The 21380-nt window shown below is 43.0% G+C and overlaps 1 long non-coding RNA gene across 3 annotated transcripts in view; it reads right to left on the reverse strand.

The window, feature by feature from the left end:
- Window positions 1-17091, reverse strand: part of LOC115514305 — a 36087-nt gene extending 18996 nt beyond the window's left edge. The window contains exons 1-4 of one of the 3 annotated variants that reach the window (XR_004343657.1): window positions 16613-17089; window positions 16345-16513; window positions 15598-15692; window positions 5879-7137 (exon numbers count right to left, since the gene is read on the reverse strand). This is a non-coding gene — a long non-coding RNA (uncharacterized LOC115514305). Of the gene's footprint in view, window positions 1-5878; window positions 7138-13452; window positions 14390-15597; window positions 15693-16344; window positions 16514-16612 lie in introns of those variants that run through there. The other 2 variants (XR_004343658.1, XR_003968936.1) reach the window with 2 other exon arrangements.
- Window positions 17092-21380: the final 4289 nt, after the last annotated feature.

Consider the following 21380-nt stretch of genomic DNA (forward strand, 5'->3'; position numbering starts at 1 on the left):
TAGCCGCCACATGGAGGAGTTTTCTCTCATCTACCTGCTTTAGCTTATCAAAGTGTTTAGACCGTATCGCTCTGGACCTAAACCCCTCCTTAGCGTCAGTCCTCTCCTTGATGCTGATCTCCCCAAGGCTATTTTTCTACTACAGCCAAACCTACTATATTTTTTTGCCAAATCCGTCTGTCTAAAATACAGGCCAGGTGACATTAGCCCCCTGCTCAAAAACAATTTATTGATGGTGACCCTACTACAGAATACTATCGAGGGCTTCTATAATCTGGACTCAAGCCACCTTTTCAATTTTGTCTTTCTATCCTGCCACATTGAAGATGGCAATTCATCATCATGTACCCCCCAGGCACATGTGTTCATTCAACGACTAGTTGTTGAATACCTACCGTGTACATGGGCTCTGTTAAGCTCCAGGAATATCACAGGCGTGTGGTTCCTGACCTCATAGAGCTCATGGCTAAGTGGAGAAGACAGACAATAAACAAGAAAATAACTGAACTGTGGGAAGGATTTCTAAGGAAAAAACATGATTCCTGAATACAGAAATGGGGATGGGACTTGTGGAAGAGAGAAAAGGATCTAGTCAAATAAGATAGTTGGGGACTACAATAGCTGAAGGTACAACATTCAAATAAGAGGAAGTCATCCCTGCAAACGAGCCTTCCAGATTGAGGGACCAGCATATACGAAGAGCTTGCAGAATGGGCAAGAGGCCTGTCTGAATGGAGGGCAAGGGACCGGGACTACAGCCTCCAATGAGGCAAAGTCTACATCATGGAGGTCCTTAGACCCATGGAGAGAATTCGTTTTTTTACCCAGTGTAATAGTTTTAAGCAGAGAAGTGTCACAATCGGATTAATATTTTTTTAAAAAATCAAAGAGACATTGATAACCAAGATAAGCCTCTGTCTTCAAAGGGAACTGAAAATAGAATAGTAATCATGCTGAAAAGCAGAAGTACTGAAGTATAGGGGAAAAAAATGATACAGGCTGTTGTACGAGTATGTGTTTACTTCAGGTTTTCTGCTAACAAAAAATGAGACTAGAAAATTTTCGAAGATCCATTTTAGGCTTGAAACAATCTAAAGCCTATCCAGCCTGGAAGTATGATCTTGCATATTCTGTATGGAGACAAGGTGAAAGTCAGAGCTTTTAGGCACAACTTCAACTCTTTGGGCCCAAATCTATTGTAGGGATCTGGAGGTAGGGGCAGGAATAGATTGTAAATACATTATACAGAATACATTACAAACCAAGCTCAGCCTGAATTTCAGAGCATGCAAACTCATGGTATTCCTAAGTAAATTCCATATATAAAATTAGCTAACACCTAAGGACATCTACCGTCTAAGAAAAGTCAGCAGAACCCCCTTAAATATCAAAAAGAGGAAGCCCACAGCATTCCCACCAATTTTGAGTAAAATCTGCCCGAGCTAGGATCAAATCCTTTATATGTTTACAGCCTGTCTCACATTAGAGATGCTTTTTTCTCTTTTTCAAGTCTGATGTAATCTTTCTTTCTTTTTTTTTTCTTTCTTTCTTTCTTTTTTTTTTTTTTTTTTTTTTTTTTTTTTTTTTGACAAAACTGTGGAGTAAACCCTAGGAAAAACGTGTGGAAATAGATTTTAAACAAATGTGTTCTAGAAGCACGTTAACACCTAAGCAGGCGGTAGCATTGCCCCCTGAAGAATCTGGCCTTGTTTGCAGACCATTGAGTCCCTTTGAGGTTGCACATCGGCTTGCTCGCAGTTGGGCCTGAATTGTCACACCGCTGAAGACACAGCACGAGGTGTCTAACCCTTCTCTGGGACTGCTGTGCGGGCCGATGTCAACACCGCTGGCCTTGCTGCCTGGATTCTACATGATTTTCACTATTGACCCTCCAGTTCCTGTGGCTCTGCATCAATAACTTTTTGTTACTGAAGCTTCCCTTAAAAACACATGAGCAAGGTTAGAACGAGAGAGTGTGCTTTTTCTGTGTCTCAGAATGTCCTTGTTCCCCCGGTAGACCATGGATCCGGGATGTGGCTGTGAATGTTGGCGTGTGTGGAAATGGAAAAAGCAAATCTTCCCCACAACAGCTTAACGTGAATTACAAAATGCACGAATCCAGAGCCCCGGCTTATCATTTGTGGTCTCTCTCGTGGCCAGTTCCAAATCTGCCTGAGGGGGGGTCCCAGCAGCAGGCCCCCCAGCACCGTCCCCAAGGGAGTCACCTGCGATATAGTGATTAAGCGGTGTTTCTGGGGCTTTCTTCATGATGCTGACAGAGGATGTGACCCCCACTTAACTTCCTAACCTTTTCTTTTGATCAGATTCCCAGGTAGCTATAGCAATTCCAAACTGCACCCCGTTGAGTTTGAAGATAGTACGAATAAGCTTCCGCAGCTGTGGCAGTATTGAAAGAAATTATTTCTTACCAGGCACGATGGGCTGCTTGGAACAGCCTCATAAGGCTTGACTAACAGTCTGGAGGCTGTGTTGGTGCAATACAGCTCTCGGTATAAAATAACACCCACCCAACACAATTTGCTTGGAATCTTGCTCAATGACTACTTGAGGCGGAAGTCATTAAAGTGACTCTGAGGACGGGGCGCCTGGGTGGCTCAGTCGGTTCAGTGTCCAACCTCAGCTCAGGTCATGATCTCGCAGTCCGTGAGTTCGAGCCCCGCGTCGGGCTCTGTGCTGACAGCTCAGAGCCTGGAGCTTGTTTCCGATTCTGTGTCTCCCTCTCTCTCTCTGACCCTCCCCCGTTCATGCTCTGTCTCTCTCTGTCTCAAAAGTAAATAAACGGTAAAAAAAAAAAAAAAAAAAAGTGACTCTGAGGAAATACATTTAAAAACTGATGCCACCTTTTTAGGACATGGTAAAGAATTTTCTGGACTCCTTTCAGAGTCCAGAAAGAGCTGGACTCCTTTCAGTGCTGTCATTCTGCCTGATATACCAAGCGGCTCGCAGTCGGTCAGGGAGCTCGAGGCGGCACCTGCTATACGCGCTGCTTAGGAGCAGTCCATCCGAGGAGACCACACTTCCCAGAGCAGTGATGTTGCTGCTCCTACGTATAAAAACCACAAAGCAACATCAGAGGCTTATCTTCCTTAGAAAACCACATAAAGATGGGCTGTGCTGTTTTCTAAGTGGAAAAAACAAACAGAACCATGGAAATGCAACGTTATCGAGAGCGAATGGGATTAGGAAAACAGATACCTTAAGTAATCAAGATGAATTCATTAATTTCAAAAATGTCCTTTGTTGAACATTGGTGAGCCTGTGTTTTAAGAATGTAATACTTCGGTTCTTTCGTACGGATACTTGGCAGAATGTAAGGCTTTATATTTCCAACCTTCTTTCTCTGGAGCCTGGCTGCTTAGGCAGAATCCTGGCTCTGTCACTTTTTAGTTGTTAAATTCAAGTCCCAAAGTTCACTATATCTGAGTTTCTTCTATGAGCTCGGGGGCAATTTTAAGAATCTCATAGAACTGATGGGAAGGTCAAATAAGTTAATGTACATAGAAAGCTAGAATGCTATGTGGCCCACCATAGGAAGAGCCGAATAATTTTAAAGTTCCTCTTGCTGCTATCCATTGCCATCATCATCATCTTCTTCTTCTTCTTTTTCTTCTTCTTCATCTTCATCATCATCATCATCATCATCTCTGTCTTCTCGGTGAATTCCCACAACAAAACAGTAAGGAGCTGTGGGCAACCTGTTCTAATATAAAAATAAAAGAAACTAAGGCCCTTGAGGGAATGAATGAATAACTGTATGAATAAATATTTAAATATTTAATTTTTTTATTTTTAAAAAGTGCTTTTTTATTGATTTATTTTTTAAATATAATTTATTGTCAAGTTAGCTGACATGCAGTGTATACAGTGTGCTCTTGGTTTCTGGAGTAGATTCCCAGGATACGTCGCTTACATACAATATCCAGTGCTCATCCCAACAACTGCCCTCCTCCATGCCCGTCATCCATTTCCCCCTCTCCCCCGCCCCTCCCATCAACCCTCAGTTTGCTCTCTGTGTTTAAGAGAGGTTTGCCTCCCTGTCTGTTTGAAACTACTTTTTCCCCTTCCCTTCCCGCATGGTCTTCCATTAAGTTTCTCAAATTCCACTTGAGTGAAAACATATATCTGTCTTTCTCTCACTGACTTATTTCACTCAGCCTAATACCTTCCAGTTCCATCCATGTTGTTGCAAATGGCAAGATTTCATTCTTTTTCGTTGCCAAGGAGTATTCCGTTCTGTGTATAAACCACGTCTTCTTTATCCATTCTTCAGTTGGTGGACATTTGGGCTCTTTCCAAAATCTGGCTATTGTTGAAACATTGGGGTACATGTGCTCTATGAATAAGCACTCCTGTGTCCTTTGGATAAATTTCTAGTAGTGCTATTGCTGGGTCATAGGGTGGTTCTATTTTTAGTTTTTTTTGAGGAACCTCCATACTGTTTTCCAGAGCAGCTGCACTAGTTTGCATTCCTACCAACAGTGCAAGAGGGTTCCCATTTCTCCACATCCTCGCCAACATTGATTGCTTCCTGAGTTGTTACTTTTAGCCACTCTGACCAGTGTGAGGTGGTATCTCAATGAGGTTTTGATGATGATGTGATGTTGAGCATGTGTCTGTTAACCATCTGTATGTCTTCTTTGGAAAAGTGTCTGTTCATGTCTTCTGCTCATTTCTCCACTGGATTACTTGTTTTGGGGGTGTTGAGTTTGATTAAGTTCTTTATAGATTTTGTATATACTAATCCTTTATCTGATATGTCACTTGCAAATATCTTCTCCCATTCCATCAGTTGCCTTTTAGTTTTATTGATTGTTTCCTTTGCAGTGCAGAAGTTTTTTTATCTTGATGGGGTCCCAATAGTTCATTTTTCCTTCTATTTCCCTTGCCTTCGGAGATGTGTCGAGTCAGAAGCTGCTGCGGCTGAGATCAAAGAGGTTGTTGCCTGTTTTCTCCTCTAGAGTTTTGATGGTTTCCTGTCTCACATTTAGGCCTTTCATCCATTTTGAGTTTATGTTTGTGTATGGTGTAAGAAAGTGGTCCAGGTTCATTCTTCTGCATGTTGCTGTCCAGTTCTCCCAGCACTATTTGCTAAAGAGACTGTCTTTTTTTTCCATTGGATACTCTTTCCTGCTTTGTCAAAGATTAGTTGGCCATACATTTGTGGGTCTATTTCTGGGTTCTCTATTCATTCCATTGGTCTGTGTGCCTTTTTGTGTCAATACCATACTGTCTTGATGATTACAGCTTTGTAGTAGAGGCTAAAGTCCGGGATCATGATGCCTCCTGCCTTGGTTTTCTTTTTCAACATTTCTTTGTCTATTTGGGGTCTTTTGTGGTTCCATACAAATTTTAGGATTGTTTGTTCTAGCTCTGAGAAGATAAATCTTTTTTTTTAAATAAGACTTTCCAGGGGTGCCTGGGTGGCTCAGTCGGTTGAGCATCCAACTTCAGCTCAGGTCATGATCCCGTGGTCCATGAGTTCCAGCCCTGCGTTGGACTCCGTGCTGACAGCTCAGAGCCTGGAACCTGCTTCAGATTCTGTGTCTCCCTCTCTCTCTGCCCCTCCCCCCACTCATGCTCTGTCTCTGTCTCTGTCTCTCTCTCTCTCAAAAATAAACATTAAAAAAAAATCAGACTTTCCAGGGGTGCCTGAGTGGTTGAGTCGGTTAAGTGTCTGACTCTTGATTTTGGCTCAGGTCCTGATCTCAGGTTCATGAGTTAGAGCCCTGCATCGGGCTCCAAGCTGGCAGTGGGAGCCTGCTTGAGATTCACTCTCTCTTGCTCTCTGTCTCTGCCCCTCTGGTTCTCTCTCTCTCTCTCTCTCTCTTTCTCTCTCTCTCTTTCTCACTCTCTCAAAATAAATAAACTTTAAAAAGTAAAAAATAAAAATTAAATTAAATTAAATTAAATTAAATTAAATTAAATTAAATACTTTCCAACTAATAACAGCAGAGCCATGACTAGAATTCTCAGCCCGTTCCAATGACAGCACCACTCAGAACCTGCTCCAGAGAGTGGACACCAACCACCTCAGTGTGCGTTTACTATAGCCCTGTACCATTTTCTTGAATCATTGGTTGCAAATTCCACACCCCCTGCAAGGTGTCTATTTTCTTCTCACCGTCTCTTGAAGGCATTAGGTGTTGTAGGATAAAGTCACAGCCAGTAATTTCTCCCGATCCCTGGATATGTATCCCTAGGTCTTATACTCATATTCACCTCTTTTAAATTACAAAGCAGTTGATACACAGATTGCTTCCATTCCCTCTCTCAAAAAGTAAATTTCTTCCTATTTGCTGGGGATGACTCCTCCTCCTCTTCTTCTGTCTCTCTTCCTCCTTCCCTCCCTCCCTCTAAATTTCTATAGATTTCTGTTTCATCAGTTATTCTCCTTTTCTAAAGTATCCTCAGATTATTTCTGTTCCCTCCTCCATCTTTTTTACTTTAAAGAAGAAAAGATCTTCCCTCTCATGTCAAATCTTTACTTTCCATTGTGACTTTTCATTAAGGGTCCGTAGTCTCTCTCTGCTCACTCCCATATCCTATAATCTAGCACATATGTTTGTCAAGCTTATTGGGATTTCTTGCTCGAAAGTCACCGGGAAGCCACTTACTATTGTATCTAGCGCCCTTTTCTCAGCCCTCACTCCCTTCCTCACTCAAGAAGTGACACCCAGGTAGGGTGGGGGTATCTCTCTCTGCACACTCTCCCTTGGAGCTCATTGCCTCAATGCCATTCTCATTGTCCTCACAACCTTCCCTCAGGCTTCTCTGTTGTCTTTGTTTTCTTACCTGACTTTTAATTTTTTTCAATTAAAAAATGTCTGTCTTCAAGCCCTAGTCACCATCCCTCCTTTATTTACTTACCTGTATTATGGATCTATTAAATTCCATCTTCTCACTAAAAGCTCTTCACCTTCTAATGATTTCCCTATTTCATGTATTGGTCATGGGTGACTCTCAAGAGATTGGAAGTAAAAATGGCCTGGGATTCGATCTGAGCTTTGCCATTTACTGTATCATTTGGGGAGAAGCTTCTTAACTTCTCAGAACTTCAGCACATCCTCCATAACATGGGCTTGAGATGAGGAAATTATAAGTGCATACAGTGCCAGCCTGTAAAGGGGATCATGGGAAGTGACCCGCTGCCCACTCCGGAGTCCCACCCCACCACACACATCCCTTCCCCGCTTGAGCATTCCAGCACTGAAATCAGTACCAGACTTGAGTCCTTCCCAAGGCCCATCTCCCAGACCCAGTTTGTCAAGTCCACCTGCTTAACCCTCCTTCCTGTGGGTTTTCTTTCCACCTCCAGAACACAGCCTCATGGTTCACTGCTGGCTTGTCAACACAGTCTTCTCTCTAGTTCCACCACCTCCAGTTTCTCGCAACTTTCAATCCACCCTGGACAATGGCACCAGATTAATAAATATTCCAACACACTGCTCAAAACAATTACTTTCCTAGGGTGCCTGGGTGGCTCAGTCAGTTGAGCGACTGACTCTTGATTTTGGCTCAGGTCATGATCTCACGGTTTGTGAGTTTGAGCCCCACATCGGGCTCCACGCTGACAGCAAGGAGCCTGATTGGGATTCTCTCTCTCCCCCTCTCTCTGTGTTCCTCTGCTGCTTGTGCTCACTCTGTCTCTGTCTCTCTCTCAAAAACAAGTAAATATTAAAAAAATTATTACTTTCCCAAGGCAACCCACCTAATGAGTAGGACACAGATTTGAGCCCAATCTACTCCTGAGTCTGTATTCATAACCACAAGCCTGTGCTATCTCCGTAACAATGCTTGGACTTGAAATTCAAAATCCTTCATGATCTGACCCTCTCTACCTATTCAAGCTTTCCTTCTGCCAGACCGGTATATCAGTATTTGATTTACTTGCACTTCCTAACATAAGCTTTCTTTATCCTTCAGGATTCTTTCAGCTATGAGTAACAAAATACTAACTCAAGTGGCTTAAACAGTAAGGGGATTTATTATCTCATGTAACGAGTCCAGAGCTGAAATAGTTCCAGAAGCATTTAATATCACATTTGAACAATAATCCTAAGACCCAGATTTCCTCCATCTTCCCTCCACTTTGCTCTATTCAACATGATCTCATGTGAACTCTCTCTGTGGTTCCAAGATGGTACCTCAGTTCTAGAAAGCACGTACAGATACAACCATATCCAATAAAAGTAAAGACAGCAGCTATATGGTGCACCATGATTTGAGTGGAGAATCTTTTCCCATACCCCACACCTGTACCCCAGCCTTTCCCACCAGACTTCCCTTGACATTTCATTGGCCAGAGCTTTATCACCATCACCGAATAATTTGTAAACAAACCACCATGAAGCCAGATACATTTAGAGGCTTCCAACATTTGTGAGATATGTCCACAGTGAAAATTACATTGTACATCCCAACTCGCTACATGCATAAACACATTTCATAATTCATATATAAAATGCAAACGAAAGTTTTACAAAATAAAATACATCCTTACTATGTGATGCATTCAGATATTTTCTATTTTATTTTATTCTCTATACTACTCCTTTAATCAAAAACAAACAAACAAACAAAAAACCCACTAAATTGGTTTTGCAGCTCCCTAGTAGACTGACTGTTACCTGCACTTCAAGAAACACTGGCTTCTACTAATGAGAATTTACTCAAGTATTGTCAGAGAGAGGTGAACTCAAGAATATCATCGAGTCAGTATGGTGAAAGGGGAAATGACTCTTTTAAAGACAGCCAATACTTTCTCATTTTTGTGTGTCTTAGATTATATATTTATCATTTGCCCACACATACAACACCCCTCACTCAACATTCATTTGCTAACATTGGGATGTTTCAAACTTGGGCTGCTTCAACGCACTGCTGAAAAGGCTGGGGTTTTTATTTAGAATTTTGAAAAACTGACATCCCGGGGTAGTTTGTAAGTCACAGAAAATAAATCAAGCATTTTTTTTAATTTCAAGATCTAGTTTCTTTTGATGATACAAGTAGGGTAAAAGGTCATGGGAGTTCAATTAATTTACTTTAAAATGCTCCTTTTAAATGATGTCCAAGGAATAAATCACCAAAGATTAATCTGGAAAAATCGAGTCTCTCCCTCTTGTTTAGGATGTCTTAAGATCTGAGAACAGCTGGCCCCATCTCTGTTCTCTCTTCTCCTGATTCATCTTGCCCGTGATCCCAGGGAGAGGTCACCCTGGGGCCCTAAATAATATGAGCCTGCACACAGAGACTGCCACTTTCTCCCTGCAACTACCTTACCCTTCAGAACCCTGCCAAGCTCAGCAAAGGCTTTAAAGGAACTGGGCTTTGTACCCAGATCTGCTTTTCACCCACTGTGCCTGGCTCTTCACACATCCGTGATCATTTATATTTTTACAGTAACACCTTGGTGTGTCCAAGGTTCCTGAGCATCTGTTAGGAATAAAGCATGGTGCAAGGCTACAGGGAACCCCACATGGATAAGCCATGATGCCTATTCTTAAGTGACTTGGAATCGAACACAGGGCCTAATCCTGCAAACAGCTATCTAAACAGAAATTTAATAGTGGAGGTTTCCAAGAAGGGAGATTCGCTAACATTTGGGGAGTGCCAAGAGCCAGATACGGAGTTAAGCCATTTATTTAAACTACCCTCATCAAAAAGCTATACCTCTTTTGCAGTATTATCATCTCTGTTTTGCAGATGAGGAAACTGAGGCTCAGAGAATCCTAGTAACTTTTCCAGTGGGACATGATTAGTAAGCAGTGAAGCCCAAGGGCAGAGATCCTTTAGATTCCAAAGTTTAGTGTTTTCCTCTGGCATTTTCTCTGAGTCCACAGGCAAAAGAGAATTTTACCCAGAGGAAAGGAAGGCATATTTGAAATGTGCTTTGAAAAAGAAAGATGTGTTTCCCAGTGATAGGGGGCAGTGCGGGGTGCTGGATACAGAAGGCAAGGCTTCAATGAGTTTTGCAGGCTGGCAAGGGCAGGTTGGGTTCAGGGGATGCTAAACAGTGCAGGTAGGTTGCTATGTGAGGTGTGAGAGACCTCACAAAAGAAAGCAAATCTAGAAAAGTTGCTAAATTCAATTCCCCCAGTTTTTATAATCCAGTAGACATTGCCAAAGGAGGAAGGGCCTTCTGCAGCTTAACTATTTAGATTGTAAGTCAGGGGGCTGGGGGGCATACTGGAAGGGCCATACAGAACAGGAACCTGATGTTGTATTCCTTCACAATGCTCAGAACAAGAGCTCGGTGCTTTGCAGCTAGGAGGTAAACTGCACTTTACCTCAAATGAATGAATGACAGACAAACAAAGGAGGTTTTCCTGCTCTCTCTTGCCATGTTGCTTAAGAAGTGGGTCAGGGTGGGGTGCCTGGGTGGCCCAATCGGCTAAGCACTGGACTTCAGCTCAGGTCATGATCTCATGGTTTGTGAGTTCGAGCCCCACGTTGGGCTCTGTGCTGACAGCTCAGAGCCTGGAGCCTGCCTCAGATTCTGTGTCTCCGTCTCTCTCTGCCTCTCCCCACTCCCGCTCTGTCTCTCAAAAATAAAGAAACATTAAAAAAAAAAAAAAGAAAGAGAAGAAATGGGTCAGGGTGTGCTGTTGGACAATGGGGACAGGGACAGGGACTGACAGAGCAGAACTCAGGGCAAGCTTGACTCGTCCCTCTATACCAGCCTCCAGATGAGTGAGCTGAACAATATGGCCTTTCACTGCTTCTCTGGTTTGGCAGAAGTGACATGCTGGAGGGCAGAAAGTATTCAAGAGAGAACAGACAGAAGGTAGAAGAGGCAAACGTCCTACAGGATTGGCAGTAGGATCTCCATAGCCAATAACCCCCTGGCTCATGCTACCACACCTCCGAGCCACATTTTTTTACACAACAGCCTGGTATTTTCCTTTGGATGAAGGAAGAAAGAAACCTAAAATTCTGGCTGTGGGTTACTTACTGCCTTGTGGGTTAGGTGACAAGGAGGTGACACTGGTGTGGAAATTTAGCAGCATGGTGCACCACAGTCGGGAAGCAGCTTTGTGCCAAAGCTCGGTTTCGAAGACTTTGCAAGTTGTTAATATATAAATCCCAAGCAGGAAGAGGCTCCAATGTGTGGCAGAACAGTTTTGCAAGTTTAGTTTGCTCGGCTTTACAGCCAGATAAAAATGGGCCCCCTTGAAGCCACAGTCACAACCTGAGCAAGTGAAGCCCAAACTGTGAGGACAGTGAGGCGAAAAGGGACACAAAGGGGACACAAGAGATGGAGGGAACGTCAAACTTAGAGATACACCTGCTTCTGATGCGGTGAAGGCCCTGAATGCTTAATAAATGGTCATGGTAATGGCAATAGCAGGAGTTACAGTCACATTAAACAGGAAGTTGCTGGTGCCAGTTTCTGTTAATAATGCTCAGTGACACCTTCCATTGGCCTTTATCTGCCAATCACGATGCAGGATGAAGGCATGCTGGCTACATTTAAGGTAGCAGAGGTTAGGGGGGAAATCTCAGAGATTTTCATGCTAGTGTTACCCAATAATTAGAAACACAGATATCGGATGCCGTGGCCTTGGATGAGTGCCACAAGGTTTGTGACTCTGATCTCATGAATAGGATGACTCCAGGTACACCACAGTAAGTATTCTGGGTTTAATCCTGCAGCGATGTTCTTTTAAGAAGTATTACAATCTGGGGGCACCTGGGTGGCTCAGTCAGTTAAGCATCTGACTTCAGCCCAAGTCATGATCTTGCGGTTTGTGAGCTGGTGCCCTGCCTCAGGTGAACTGAGCCCAGCTTGGGGTGATCCCCGCTTCTCTCTCGCTCTCTCTCTCTCTCTCTCTCTGCCTCTTGCTCACTTGTGCCCTCTCTCTCTCTCTCTCTCTCTCAAAAAAGAAAAGGCACAGAAAATCTGGAAGAGCATGGTAATAGCCAGTATACGACCCTTGTGTTGAGTTACCATGTAGCCAAAACTGTCACATGCTCACCTGCAGAGAAGTAAAATGTCAATTTCAACCTGCAGTGAGGGAAAACGTTCAGTTCGTAAAAGTCAGATAGGGTCTTCCAAGGTTGTTAAGGTGAACGTATATTACTTTATTAAGATACAGCGCGTATTAATTGACACATTTGTTCATAAAGCAGGAGATATTTTCATTTACATCAAAACAATGAAACTAACATTAAAAACTGTTTTGAAATCAGAAGAATCCAGTGTCAGAGGCTAAGTGCACCAATGTGGTCCATAAACACTTATGCCCTTTCTATCTTCTCCTTTTCTCATGTCATCTTCAAGATGATGCTGATCTTTAAGCTGTAGACCTACACTAAACTCTGGGGAACACAGCACAACAGTCTCCCCCCTCCCCACCCTCCCCGCCCCCACTCTTTTTCTGTCTCTTTCTCCCTCTACCTGACATCATAACTATGCACACAACCCCCCTGCCTCACCCCCCCCGCCCCGCCGCCCTTTGTCTGTGTCTTTCTCCCTCTACCTGACATCATAACTACGCACACAAATGCATTCCCAGGCGTAGTCAAATTAAACATAACAAGAAAGCAGATTTCTCGAAAAGTCTAAATTCTAAGATGAAGAATTTGATACGCTTCCAACTTAGGTCCATAGGAAAAGGTTTGAGTTCTTTCAATTTTGTTTTGCTTCTGGACAGGGAAAGTTCAGGATATTTATTATACGTTGGATGAAACTCACTGTTACTCACTTGCAAATCTAGTAACGCTAGATTGAGGCATTTGCTGACACTCTTTCTGCCATCAGTAACCTGCCACCAGTAACAAAATCTTCACCAGTCTGTCCTAGGCTATATTTAAGTGAAGAAATGTTACAGCTACAAAGGGATGATCTTGTGACTTCTGTAAAAATAAAATGAGGTGATGGACCCCTGGGTGGCTCAGTGGGTGAAGCATCCAACTCTTGACCTCGGCTCAGGTCGTGAACTTCCAGTTCGTGGGATTGAGCCCTGCCTCAGGCCCTGTGCTGACAGTGCGGAGCCTGCTTGGGATTCTCTCTCTCCCCCTCTCTCTGCCCCTCCCCTACTCTCTCTCTCTCTCACATTAAACAAACATTTAAAAATAAATAAAACGAGATGGAATTTTTCTCTCGTAGGCTGAGCTGATGCCAAGCTGCAATGCCTGGCTTCTGGACTGTGGTTTGTAGGACATGTTGTCTTAACAGAAGGCCGGTAAATGTAGAAACAGAGGATGCTATTTGAAGTATTTGTAGTGTCTAAACTTTGAAAGGGATACTCTTCTGGATGAATTGGTTGATCTGCCTTACTTCACAGGTAAGGAAACTCCAACCTCAAATACTTTTTTTTTTTTTGAGACAGAGAGAAAGAGAGAGCATACACTCGAGTTGGGGAAAAGCAGAGGGAGAGAGAGAGAGAATCTTAAGCAGACTCCACACTCAGCGAGGAGCCTGATGCGGGGCTCCATCCCACAACCCTGGGAACATGATCTTATGTCACCATGATGCAGAAAAACAAAGTAAAATTTGTCATTGTGAAATAATGGAACTCTCATCTGAAAAAGGTAAAGACGTTTGCAATAGAGCAGATACACTTTGCTGTGTCAGGCATCAGGCACCATGCTTGTGGGAGCTTCTCCGATTGTGTCAGAGTCCCTTCTGCACCCATTCCCACCTCTGCCCTCAGGTGCTTCTCGTCCTCTCCTCTGCAGTGGCGTCTCCTAGTTCTTTATTTACTCATGCGTGGTTTCATAGGCTATATTTGTAAGCTTATTTTCTTTACCCCATGTTAAAGTCATCGAGAACATAATAGTTTAAAAAATAAATTTGTTAAATGAATAGTGAATAAAGAGTATATATATATATATATATATATATGTTTATTTTTCTATGGCAAAACAACAAGGATAATAGTCCAAATACTAGCTATAATATGTGTTAAATGCTTCATATAGGGCACTTAACCTTGTCAAGTTATATAGTAGTAGCTCGATGATATCTATTGAATGCCTACTCAGTCTTCTCCTGGAGCTGTCGAAAAGTGTTATCTTTCCACATGCTAATGATTTCACTTTTAGTATTCATTGATTAAGAAGACATAAATGGATGGACGGATTTTCAGATGCTGACCTTACAACTCCACAATCTCCCAAGGGTCCCTAGCCCATGGGTTGGAAATCTCACGAACTTTAGATTGTTCCAATATCTAGAATGAGACTTACGATCCGTCGTGAGAGTCACTACAATGGAGCAAAGCACTCGCAAACATGAGCAAAGGCAAAGGTCTGAGAGCTAGAGAGAAAGAGACAGGAGAGGACCAAACAGCAGATCTCCATTCCTTTTTTGTCTTACTGAAAAGTTTAAGGGCAGAGTAGCTTCACGCAAGGCTGGATCCAGGAACTAAAAAAATACAAAATAAAAAGTCACCAAGACTCAGTTTTTCCCTACCTCTGGTTTTCTCTGAAGAACTACTGTCAACCGGGCTCTCTCCTCATGATATAAAGAAGGTTAGCTGAAGCTCAATATAATGACTACTGCAGAAAGTGAGGGTCTTTTCCCCAGTGGTTCCCACAAAATCTCATGAGTGGCAGCAGGTGTATATGTTCTAAATCTGATCCACTCACTGCGGCCAAGAGGATAAAATGTGTGGATGGACAGGCATGGTTTACACGTGGGATGACGCACCATTCGGTTTTGCTTGAGATTGTGTTGGCTTTACAGTTGCAAGTCCTGTGTCCCAGAAAACGCTTGGGTAAATCAGGATGGTTGGTCACCCAGCTTTCGTACAGGGGACTGAGGATGGGATTATTTCTGAACTACAGGAGTTGAGAACGTGCATAATGGCAGGGAAAACGTTGCCTACACCTACATGTGAACTCTAGCTCTGTGCTAAATACAGCGGTTACAAGTGCACATCATTGACCTGAAATGCAGTAATCTACATCATAGTCAAAAGTAGGTCTGAAATGGGGCGCCTGGGGGGGCTCATTCGGTTAAGTGTCCGACTTCGGCTCAGGTCATGATCTCACTGCTTGCGGGTTCTAGCCCTGTGTCGGGCTCTGTGCTGACAGCTCAGAGCCTGGACCCTGCTTCAGAGTCTGTGTCTCCCTCTTTCCCTGCCCCTCCCCAGCTTGTGCTCTTTCTCTCTCAAAAATAAATAAACATTAAAAAGAGTTAAAAAAAAAAAAGTAGGTCTGAACTGAGATGCCCATTAAGTTAAAATGCACACTGGATTTTAGAAACCTGCTATGAAAAAAATAATGTAAGTTATCTCATTAGTAATTTTGTTAATTAATAATATTAGTTGACTTGCTGAAATGGCAAGGCTTTAGATATGTTGAGTTAAATGAACTATACTATTCTTTTTACTTTTTTAATGTGCCTATTAGAAAATTTAAAACTCACATTGTGTTTCTGCTGCACAGCACAGCTATAAGAATTTTAACAAGGTAATAATGTAATTATGTCATGTATAGGTGGGGAGATATTTAAAAAGATGGCTTGAATATATGGGCATCTTAAATAGCAAATGATAAATTAAAGAACATCAGGCCCACAAACAATGGGAGATAAAAATATCAAATTCAAGACCAAATTTATTCACTCACCTCTTCCTATCCTCATCTGTGCCAGGATCAGCCTTAAGTCCTGGGACTTCAGGCCCAAATGTCCTTCGAGAGCACAGAGACCAGAAGGGAAAAGACTGGCAAAAAAAGAAAATTGTAATGCAAATAATGTTGTCAGTAATATGATAAACTCTCATGCCCCTGGTCTGTATTGATTTAATTAATTCTATCATCCAAGTAAGTTTTGTTTATTCAATACATACTGAGCCTTTCCTCTTTTTATTTCATGCCAAGTTCCTTGAGACTAGGAATCGTGTACTACTAAGCTGCATTGCTTACTAACCAATTGCTGTGGTTTCAGAGCTCCCTTTTTACATCATGATCAAATGTTTCTTCATCCCTTAGTCACTCTGACCAGAAGCAGGTGAGCCCCAGGAAAGCTGATGGGCTTAGGTTCTAAATATCACCAATGTTCCTCACCAGCTCCCTTACCTAAGGAAAGTGGTTAACCACTCTGTGCCTCATTTTCCACCAACAGCACTGAGAAACAAGATCCTAGGTGACTCTTCCAACACACACACACACACACACACACACACTCACACGCCTTTGCTCGCAATTTAGCTTATTATTGTCAATCATCTGTAAATACCAAATGCTTACAAACACTCCAACTCACTGTCATTGGATTCCTTTGATATAACTATTTTCAGTCACGGGGAGGGTTCTGCATACTAGCGACTGGGTTCCCTCTAAACATCCTTGAGAATGTTTATTTGAAAAGATTACCTTGTTTTCCTTCAGGATTAAGTCATGGTCACCGCAGAGAGAGATGATTTGGAAAAATGACAAACAGTTTTTGATCGTTCCTCAAAGGCTGCCCTTGTTAAATGAATATGCCCACAGAAAAAACAAAATGTATTCTAGCCCACACACGTTAGAGGCATTTTTCAAACACCTAGATTAGAGAAGATAGGTATTACAAATAACATATTTGTTGCATAGAGTGAAGAAATCACAAACTTGCTTGGATAAACACTATTAAATGCATACTTACCCAGTGGATTGCGACAGTTCCCCTCTGGCCCTCACTGACGAGCTTGACTCCAGCTGTAAATTTGCTTGCAAAACTTCCTTGTCAGAGAACTCGCCCTGTTAGGAGGACTCAACCCTGGCTTCGAATCTGCAAGGACAGAAAAATCGATGTGACAGAAAAGCGGTTGCTTGTGTCAGGCCTAACTAAGGAGAGAAAAGGCTTTAAATTAATCATGATTTAGGGATGCTAGTGAGGCAGTACAAAGGCACATTCCTCTGGAGTCTCTGAGAAAAGGGGGGAAAAAAAGAGCCTGGAGCGCTCTGGTTATGCTACCCGCGGATCCTGCCCTTCTGTTATAAACAGAATTCAGTGTTTATGGTGGGAGTTGATCTTGTGTAAGCAGATAAAAATGCATCAAAATCTACCAGCTGTTGGTTTAAGCGGTTATGCACAGAATCTCTCCACGTATAGGGTAAAGGTAAATGAAAGTTTCATCTTCTCTCCTAGAACCTGTGAACTGTGTTCCGTAAGCTGGGAGGATTTTAGATTATATATTAAATTTTGATTCCCCACAAAAGCAAAAGCTGATTTGAGCTTCTTATCTGGAGAGAGGTTGAGCATCACCCTCTGGATGTGCCTTTGTTCATTCCTCACCTACCTTGTACAATCAGAGCATCTAAATATGAAAAAGAGGGACACCTGGGTGGCTCAGTAGGTTACGTGTCCGGCTTCGGCTCAGGTCACCACCTCACAGTTTGTGGGTAGGAGCAGCACGTTGGGCTCTGTGCTGACAGCTCAGAGCCTGGAGCCTGATTGGGATTCTGTGTCTCCCTGTCTCTCTGCTCCTCTCCTGCTCATGCTCTGTCTCTGTCTCTCGCTCTCTGAAAACTGAAGATTAAAAAATGTTTAAATATGAAAAAGTAATTGTGCGTGGCTTTATAGTCAGTGTCTTACAAAGCTGTCACGAAAGACCTACTAAGGTTCTGCTCAACTGCCACCCATCAGATGGCACCTGTGAGGCAGCAAACCTAATGCCACCTCGGCCGTCAATCTCTGTTGGCTAAACAAGGCCGCTTCAATTAAGAGATGTCTGCCTCCATTACTAGTTTGGGTAGTTGAGTCTGCATCGGAGAGAAAGACATCCTGGTCAACTGACTTCAGACTGACTTTGTTCCTGCACCAGGCATCACACCCTGTTAGCCCAACAAGCATCAGCCATTCCAGGCTAAATTAGGAAAAATGCACCCCCCTCTAATGAGCTGCTAACCACGGGGGTGGGCGAACATGGGATTCAGTGATGGAGAAGGACAATGTCCAGGGTTTGAGACATGTTCAGAAATAGAAGGGAACTTGGTCTTTCATCCTTAGGCTAAACCTTCGTCTGGCATCAGAGGCCAGGTCAGTGAACCAGATTCATTTGTTTCCACGGCCATCTCCAACAGGACCAGGATTTTGCAGGCCTTTAGAAAATCACTGGCCTGGGGCCATTTGGCCACAGTTGCTTGTCGTGATGATACAGCGCTTCTTCCTCAGTTCTTTACTCTGTAAATAGAGAGACACCCCCTAAAGTCCCAACAGCAAAAGACCCTATTTAAAAAAAAAATAGTCCTTTGAGGGGTGTCTGGGTGGCTCAGTCAGTTAAGCGTCTGACTCCATCACGGTTCATGGGATCGGGCCCTGCGTTGTGCACTGCACGGACAACGTGGAGCCTTCTCAGAATTCTACCTTCCTCTCTCTCTGCCCCTACCCCACTCATTCTCATATTCTCTCTCTCTCTCTCTCTCTGTCTCTCAAAATAAATAAGCTAAAAAAAATTTAATGTTCTTTGAAAATAAATAAATAAATAAATATTAAAATAAAAGTAAACAATGTTCCTTTAGGTTCATTTTATAGTGACATCTCTGTCATCATAAAACAGCCCTGGGGCACAAGAAGTCCCACCAAACACTATACAAGAGAAAGGTGTAGAAGCTGTTCCCGCCCCCCAAGGGCTCACGGTAGAAACCACAGAGCACTTCATCTATGCAGATGTAACCAGTACCTATAAACAACAGAATACAAATGCCGAATGCACGAAGCGAAAAATAGAAAATACAAGAGTCTACAGAAAACAGAGTTGTAGGGATGAATAACGTAAGTAAATAGATTTATTATACGTTTTCTTTTTCATTCGTGACATTTTGAAGTGTAGTCCAGGGTAAGGAAAAGAAAATCTCTGTTACAACTCTGCTCTTACCTTCAGTGGTCCTGAAACCGAAACGGAGACACGGCCAGGTAACTAACACGTGGCCACTTTCACAACAGACTCTTTTGAGCGGCACTGTGTATTAAGCCGTTCTCAAACAAAACCGTTCTATTTCTTTCCACAGAGGAGACTCACAGACATCAGTGCAGTCTTCTTTGAAAATCAAGAACAGTCTTCATCTGCACCAAGGACCTTACTAGGAAAGGTTGTGGGCACTCCCTCGCTAGAGATCTTTACAAACAGGATAACCTTTCACCTATTTTGTGTGACTTTCCCTGAACGCAGATAATAGGCAAAGAAATCCCTCAAGACCCTGTTTAGTTCTCTCATTCAGGGGTATTTTCCAGTCATTCCCTCCATTTGCCTTTTCTGTATCTTGCAGTCAACTCTTGAGAAAAGACGATCAGAGAAGATGAAGCCAATAGGGTCAGAGGGCTCTGATAGGATAGTGACATTCGAACAGTTTAATAAATATGCAACCCTTTCTGTATTCCAAGAGCTACTTAGTACTCTACTTGAGTTAGTCGAAAGGAGGCAAAAAATGTTGCAATCTTCCTGTCTAGACCAAATAAATCAGTAGCCAACTTTATAAAGAACCTTCCACGAGCCAAGTCCTATCCTGAGCATTTTACATGAATGATCATAATCTAACAGCAACTCTGTGAAATAGATATTTTATTATTCCCATTTTACAGAGGACACAACAGAGTCTTGGAAAGATGGTCTCGCACTAACTAACAAGACGGGGTGATGGATTGGTACACAAATTGATTCTTTTATAGTTCTGGAGGTCAGAAATGTGAAATCAGTCTCAGTGAGCTAAATCAAAGGGTCATCTGGGCTGGCTCCTTCTGGAGGCTCCAGGGGAGAATCTGTTTCTTTGTCTTTTCCAGGAAGGATGTTGTCCTCATTCCTTGGTTCATGGCCCTGCATCACATAATCTTTTCTCTTCTTATCCTGCATCACATTGCCTTCTCCTTTTCTTATCAAATTGCTCTCTGCTTCCCACCTAAGAAGGACAGTTGTGATTACATTAGATTCTATTCTACCCAGAAAATCCAGGATAATCTCCCCATCTCAAGATCCTCAACTTAAGTACATCTGAAAAATCACTTTTACCATATAAGGTGGCATGTGTAGATTCCAGGAATTAGGACCTGGATATCTCTGGGGGCCGTTATCTAGCCTGCCACGAATCAAACTATCTTTCCACTTCCTTAAACACTATGGTACCTTCTTCCCAGATGAGTACTCTTAACAAGCTGAGTGACTGATGTTCAGCAAGTGAATGTGTATCTCCTAAAAACTAAAAAGGTTAAATTAAGTCATTTTTTATGGACGGTAGCACAATATAGTGGCAAAGACCTGGACTTGCAATCAGGAATGGAGTTCTTCTCATTAATTACACACGCAAACTTGGACCAAGCCCCGATCTCTTAGAGTCAGGGATGGTTAAAGGGGGTCTCAACATGTGCCAGCTATCTGATCAAATCTTCAGGCCTCATGGGAAAGGGTGAGCCCAGCTATCAGGGCCTGCCTTGCTTAATCACTGGAGTCCCTTTTAACTCTGACTTTACATGATCAGCGATGTAGAATTATTCAATTGCTGCCTAAAGAATCGTCTTAAAATTCAGTGGCTTACCACACAAACGCTTATTATCTAAAACTTTTTATGGGTCTGGTATTGGGAGCGGCTTAGCTAGTGGCTCTGACTCGAAGTCCCTCGGGATTCCTGCTTGGGGCTGCAGCCATCAGAAGGCTTGACAGAAGCTGAGGAGTCTGCCTCCAAGACGGCTCACTCACATGGCAGTCACCAGGAGGCCTCAGTTCCTTCCCACACGGGGCAATCCACAGGCTCCTGGAATGTCCTTATGACATAGCGACTGGCTTTCCCCAGAGCACGTAAATGAAAGAGAGAACGAAACAGGCGATGCCCCAGTATACGTTAAGACCTAGCCTTAGAAGTGGCAAACCATCCTTTCCTCTGTGTTCTGTTTGATACATAGACCTGCACTAACTCAGTGTTAGTGAGGATTATACCAGGGCATGGATACCAGGAAGTAGGGCTAAGGCCACGAAGGTTCAGTGACTTATGTGGACTAGTGCTTCCACAATTAGACTTTCGTGTGCATGTCTATCTAGAGGCCTCATCAGCCTGTGGAAACCCATATTACATAATTCTTCGTGATGGATGAGTGGCTTTGTGGCTTTGAGAAGGGTATTAACATCACAAAACATATTTTTAAAAAGATAGCCCTGACGGCACAGCGGGTGAACTAACGTGTGCCCCTACTGCCTGCCGGATGCCCCAGACGGTCATCCAGTTGGCTAGCGTGGCCTTGTAAATTTCACATGTTCCTCGGTCCTCTTCTGTCCTCGTGTTTTCTCTCTAGCCACCGTGACATTCCATTGTATCCTGAACCGGCCAGTCCACTCCAGACCATGCCCTAAGTAACCTTCCCAGCTCCAATGTCAGACGCTCCACGAAGCTTTCCCCTAATCCTGAGACAGCGCAAGTATCTCTTTCTAGCATTTTCATAGCAC

The sequence above is a fragment of the Lynx canadensis genome, chromosome B2 (genome assembly GCF_007474595.2).
Source record: "Lynx canadensis isolate LIC74 chromosome B2, mLynCan4.pri.v2, whole genome shotgun sequence".
NCBI classification, from domain to species: domain Eukaryota; kingdom Metazoa; phylum Chordata; class Mammalia; order Carnivora; family Felidae; genus Lynx; species Lynx canadensis.